Below are 6,810 nucleotides of genomic sequence, written 5' to 3'. Positions count from 1 at the left end.
ACCCAAATAAACAAAATCAGAAATGAAAAAGGAGAAATCACAACTGATACCACAGAAATACAAATGATAGTTAGAAATTACTACAGACAACTGTATGGCAAGAAATTTGACATGGACAAATTTCTGGAAACATACAACCTTCAAAAACTGAATCAAGAAGAAATGGAAAGTCTCAACAGACCAATAACAAAGAAGGAAATTGAAACAGTAATCCAAAATCTCCCTGCACACAAAAGCCCTAGACCGGTTGGCTTCACAGGCAATTTCTAAAAAACATTTAGGGAAGAACTAACTCCTATCCTCCTCAAATTATTCCGAAAAATCCAAGAAGAGGGGAAAATGCCAAACTCTTTCTATGAAGCCAGTATTATCATAATCACAAAACCAGGTCAAGACACAGCAAAGAAAGAAAACTACAGGCCAATATCACTGATGAACATAGATGCTCAAATCCTCAATAAAATTTTGGCAAACAGGATCCAACAATACATCAAAAAGATCATACACCATGATCAAGTGGGATTCATCCAAGGGATGCAAGGATGGTTTAATATTTGCAAATCAATAAATATAATACATCACCTAAACATAATGAAGGACAAAAATCACATGATCATATCTATAGATGCAGAAAAAGCATTTGATAAAGTACAACACCCATTTATGTTGAAAACACTCAGCAAAATGGGAATAGAGGGAGCATACCTTAACATCATTAAGGCTATATATGAGAAGCCTGAAGCCAATATCATACACAATGGACAAAAACTGAAAGCATCCCCCTGAAATCAGGAACTAGACAAGGCTGTCCACTCTCCCCACTCCTATTCAACATAGTGTTGGAAGTCCTAGCCACAGCAATCAGACAAGACAAAGAAATAAAAGGCATCCAAATTGGGAAAGAAGAAGTAAAACTATCACTATTTGTAGATGACATAATAGTATACCTAGAAAACCCTATAAAATCCACTAAAAGACTACTTGATATAATAAGTGAATTTGGCAAAATAGCAGGGTACAAAATATACAGAAATCTAAGGCATTTCTATACACGAACAATAAAATATCAGAGACAGAAACAAAAAAAGAAAATACCATTTACTATAGCAACAAGAAAAATAAAGTACCTGGGAATAAACTTAACCAAAGAGATAAAAGACCTGTACACTGAAAATTGTGCAACATTGAAGAAAGAAATTAAGGAAGATACAAATAAATGGAGGCAAATACCATGTTCTTGGTTGGGAAGAATCAACATCATCAAAATGACCATACTACCCAAAGCAATTACAGATTCAATGCAATCCCTATTAAAATACCAATGACATATTTCACTGACCTAGAACAAATCCTCCAAAAATTCATATGGAACCAAAAAAGACCCCAAATAGCAAAAGCAATCTTGAAACAGAAGAACACAGCAGGAGGAATCACAATACCAGACATCAAAAAATACTACAAAGTCACTGTGATCAAAACAGTCTGGTACTGGCATAAGAACAGACATAAAGATCAGTGGAACAGAACTGAAAGCCCAGAAATAAACCCAGGCCTCTATGGTCAACTAGTATTTGATAAAGGAGGAAGGAACATAAAATGGAATGAGAAGAGCCTCTTTAACAAATGGTGCTGGGAGAACTGGACAGGGACGTGCAAAAAAATGAAACTAGACCACCAACTTACACCACACACGAGAATAAACTCAAGATGGATTAAAGACTTAAATGTAAGCCGTGATACCATAAAAGTCCTAGAGGAAAACATAGGCAGGAAAATTTCAGATATCACGCATAACAATATCTTCACGGATACATCTCCTAAGGCAAGAGAAATAAAGGAAAAAATAAACAAATGGGACTACATCAAACTAAAAAGTTTCTGCTCATCAAAAGAAAAGATCAGCAAGATGAAAAGGAAACCAACCACATGGGAAAACATATTTGCCAATGATATCTCAGATAGGGGACTGATCTCCAAAATATATAAAGAGCTTATACAACTCAACCTCAAGAAAACAAACAACCCAATTAAAAAATTGGCAAAGGACCTGAACAAACACTTCTCCGAAGAGGACATACAGAGAGCCCATAGGCACATGAAAAAATGCTCAACATCATTGGCCATCAGAGAGATGCAAGTAAAAACCACAATGAGATACCACCTTACACCTGTCAGAATGGCCATCATCAACAAATCAACAAACAACAAATGCTGGCGAGGATGTGGAGAAACAGGAACCCTACCGCACTGTTGGTGGGAATGCAGACTGGTGCAGCCACTATGGAAAACAGTATGGAATTCCCTCAAAAAACTAAAAATGGAACTGCCTTTTCAACCAGTGATTCCACTGCTAAGATTATACCCGAAAAATCCTAAAACCCTAATTCAAAAAACCTTATGCACCCCTATGTCCATAGCAGCCCTGTTTACAATAGCTAAGTGCTGGAAACAGCCTAAGTGCCCATCTGTAGATGAGTGGATCAAAAAACAGTGGTACATTTACACAATGGATTACTATGTAGCAGAAAGAAAGAAGGAACTCCTGCCATTTGCGACAACATGGATGGAAGTAGAGAGAATTATGCTTAGTGAAATAAGCCAGGCAAAGAAAGCAAAATACCATATGATATCACCTAATACAGGAAACTAAAGAGCAACACAAACAAACGAACTAAATAGGCAACGACTAGAATAGTAGTCAGTAGGGGGGAGGGAGGAGGGAGAGAAGGGGAATAATAAGGAAAGGGTCTAGTCAAGGAACGTGTATGAATGACTCATGGACATGGACAACAGGGAGGGAGAAGGGATGGGCTGGGAGGGGGGAGCAATGGGGGAAAAATGGGACAACTGTAATTGAATAACCAAAAAATAAAATTAAAAACAAAAACAAAAACAAATAATTCAACATATATTAAGCACCAAATATTTTAGACACTCTTCTTGGTGTTGCAATGCAGGTTGTAGGGGTAAGAATATAAATAATAAATAAGTCATAATACCTGCTCTAAAGAAATTCAAAATATAACAAGAGAAACAGATATAAGCCACATTTATACATATTAGATGTAATATAGTTACAATATGTACAAAGTTTTGTGGGGCATTGAAGAGGAAACAATGAACTCTCTCCCTGGGGGAACAGGGAATGGCCAACAGTGGAGATAGACACTATGCATGGACAAGAGTAGTGTCAGGAGAAAGTCTGCCATGAGTCTCTCATGGTTCTGCATGTCTTGTAAATAAGGCATTGCCCTTTTGTTTGGATTATCTTTTCAAGGATGTCTGTAGAGCAAGCACACTTTGAAGATAGAGCGGGTGTCTCCCTCCTGAGAAAAAAGCAGATTTTCTTACTTCCCATTATAATAAAGATAATCTTTCCCTTGGAAGCAAACAGCAGCCATGCTTTTAGCCTGTTATAAAAGCATATTCCCTAAGCTTGGGGTTCTTTAGCTGCAACGTAACAGCTGAGTAACATTCATCTGCGCCTCTTCAAATCAGACCCATAGGACTTGGAGGGGAGAGTGAAGATGAGGTGATACAAATATTACACTCATGGTCTGCCATGTGTATTAAAGTTCTTTGTCTCTGACCCAAGAGTCTTGTGTCTTCTGATAGCGTTCATGAAGTACTAATAGGCTAACTTGTTAGGTGGTAAGGTCAGTCTCAGACGTTTCCTTACATTTCCTTACAGATGACCTTTACTACAAACTAGATACTTGTCTAAGCACATTATATTTATTAACTCACTCTCACAATATTGCTTAATATATGTACAATAGTCCCCCTTGTTCATGTTTCACTTTTTGTGGTTTCAGTTACCCATCAATTGCAGTCCAAAAATATTAAGTAAAATGTTTCAGAAATAAACAATCACAAGTTTTAAATTGCACACCATTCTCAAGCCATCTTGCTCCATCCCATCTGGAACATGAATCATCCCTTTGTCCAGTGTATCCACACGATGTAGGCTGTCTGCCCAGTAGTCACTTAGTAAAATTAACTTCTGCAGTATCACAGTACTTGTGCTCAGGTAGTTCTTATTTTACTAAATAATGCCCCCAAATTGCAAGTTTGTCATTGATAAGCAGGAAAAAAACTGTCTGTGTATTAGGTTTGGTACATCTGCAGTTTCAGGCATCTACTAAGAGTTTTGGAACATACACCCACAGATAAGGGGGACTACTCTACGATTATTATAATCATCTCTGTTAACACTAGTGAAGAGATTACCTAAGAAAGTAGAAGATTACATAAGCAACACAGATAGGGTATGAATCTGTGTAATCTGGATTTGAGAGTCTACAAACTTCACTACTCAACTTGGCTACTTCCATGACTGGGAGCTCAATGCACTTCACTGCTGATGGGCTGGAAGTTGTGTTATGACTTACAGTTTGGCTTCTTCATGAAAAGATTCTGTGCACATTGTAAGGAACTATGAAAAAGCTTCCTGGGAGAGCAGAAAACAGTGTCAAATTTTTCACAGGATCATGGAAATGGGATGGGATTATCCAGGGAGAGTTCAGTTGGAGGAGAAGAGCCCATAAAGGAAGCCAATAAGGTGAAGCCTATGAGTAGAAGGGAACCTGAAGAGTGTGTGTTACAAGAGCCAAGATAGGAAAATGTGTTCAAGGTGAGGTGGTTTATTAAAAGCACCCTTTGCATTTGGCAACATAAAGGTTGCTATAATATTCAGGAAGGTAGTTTTGATGTAATGATGAAGACCTAAATTAGTTTAGAAAAGAAAAAGGAAAATTAGTTGTATAAATGACTTTTTCTAGAAGTTTGGACTGAAAGAATGTTAACTAGAGGGATATGAAGAGAGAGTAAGTTTTCATTTTATTTTATTTTTTAATTAGATGAGAAATATCAGAAATGGAAATGACACCAATGGAGATAGAAAAATGATTATCTTCAAAGAAGTGATAAGCAGAGTAGAAAAATTCCTGAAAAAGTAAGAGAGGATATAATTTAAAAGAGGGGACAGGTGCTAAAGGGAAGAGACTAATTCACAAGATGTTCAGAAGTCAATGGAAGTAAAAGGATTAAAATAAGGCCTATGTTTTTCCCTCAACTGTAACTTTTTTTCAAATACTATGTGATATTGTTTTTATATCCCAGCATTTCCAGAGCAAGAAGCAGTAATGGTTTTTTGACAATTAGATTGCTCAAATAGATTTCACTAGTAAAACACAGTTTTTCAGAGAAAACTCTTTGAAAGTGTAAATCTAAGGGACTCAATGCAGTACACGCCAGGGCTCATTATAATTTAACATTCGTATTTTTATTCCTGCATTTGCATGGTTTAATGATTGAGGTGAGCTGAGCCAAGAGTAACTTTACAATACCCAGGCTTCTATTGTCTGATACGATTTCCCAATACATCGATATCCCAAGAAGCTGAATACATCAGCTATTTTGCATTATCTTCTCTAGTCATCCCTTCCCATTTATGGGACCTTTATGAGGTTGATGCCTACTTTTCCCAGGTTTTACTTAAAATTAGGAGACCACCACCAAGAAATAGAGAATGTGGAATACAGTACCTATTTCATCCAGGACCACTGATAAAGCATTATGCATATAATTTTTGTTTTATTTTGTTTGTCAAGTATATATTCATTCAACAAACTTCTTTTTAGTAGGTGAATGTGAAACCTATTTTGTTTTCTTATATTTCTTTTTATTTTTTAATTGTTGACTCCATTACAGATGAATTCTGGGCAACAAACTAAGCAAAGGCTGTTTTCACTCTAGGTTGCAAAGTTATATTCTTTTTTTTTTTAATTTACTTTATTTTTTGTAAGAGAAGTTTATCTCTTACATTATATATGTGTGTATATATGTATGTATGTATATCCCAATTTTACCCCCGAAGTTATGTTCTAATAAAAGTGCAAAATAAACATCTCAAAACAAAGGATCTTATGTAATGGGGAATGAGCTCTGTTCATTTATCCTGACAAGTATGATGGAGTTCTCATTGCAAAAATACTTAACAGTATACATATAAAATTATTGTTGTATATCATGTAAAATTAATTAAATAATTATAATGTAAGCTCTCACTGAGACATCTGGCAGCTTAATTCTTACCATTTGGGTAAAGAGAGAGACAACAGCAAGTATGAGTGTGAGGGTAGGGTGCATACCCATGTGCTTACATGCAGGCAAGCATGCACAAGGGTAATAATGATAAATTTTGTTCTGATATCTAAAAACAGAACTTGCTTTTCATCTTCATACTTACCTATGTATAATCAATTAGGATTTCCAGCTATTATTGTATATATGATTTTGTTAGGTAGTAAGTAGACTATACATGAATATATTTTGTCTCCTCAAAAAGGTAGTAACATCTTGATGGCAAGAGCTCTGGCTTTATTCTTGATGTATTATCTGCCTCCTAACTACCTTTTGGAGAATGTTCTATACATACTACCTACTCAGATGCAGCTAGTGCCACTGTTGGAGTGAAAGCAAGGTCTGGGATGGGGCAGAGGTAGAGGGGGGAAGTTAGTGTTGAGGTGTAAACAAATTAGCAGTGTACAAAAAAGAGTTAAATCTAAAGCATTTTACATGGACTAATGGGGAAGGACCGAGTACATTTAGATCTGGGGACCTAAGAGTAGAAAGGTTAAGACTTCCCAGAGCAAAAAATTAAGGAATAGTGCTTACAAGTTGTCCCAAAAGAAAATATATTAAACAGGGTTTCTCGGAATTCTTTTCTACAGGCTCCAGAAAGATTTTTGGAAGGTAATATAATCTCTGAAATATATTTTAGACAAGTTATTGAATTAAATGGTGCTC

The sequence above is a fragment of the Furipterus horrens genome, unplaced genomic scaffold (assembly GCF_987537825.1).
Source record: "Furipterus horrens unplaced genomic scaffold, mFurHor1.1.pri manual_scaffold_2, whole genome shotgun sequence".
Taxonomy (NCBI): Eukaryota; Metazoa; Chordata; class Mammalia; order Chiroptera; family Furipteridae; genus Furipterus; species Furipterus horrens.
This window is presented reverse-complemented; position numbering follows the sequence as displayed.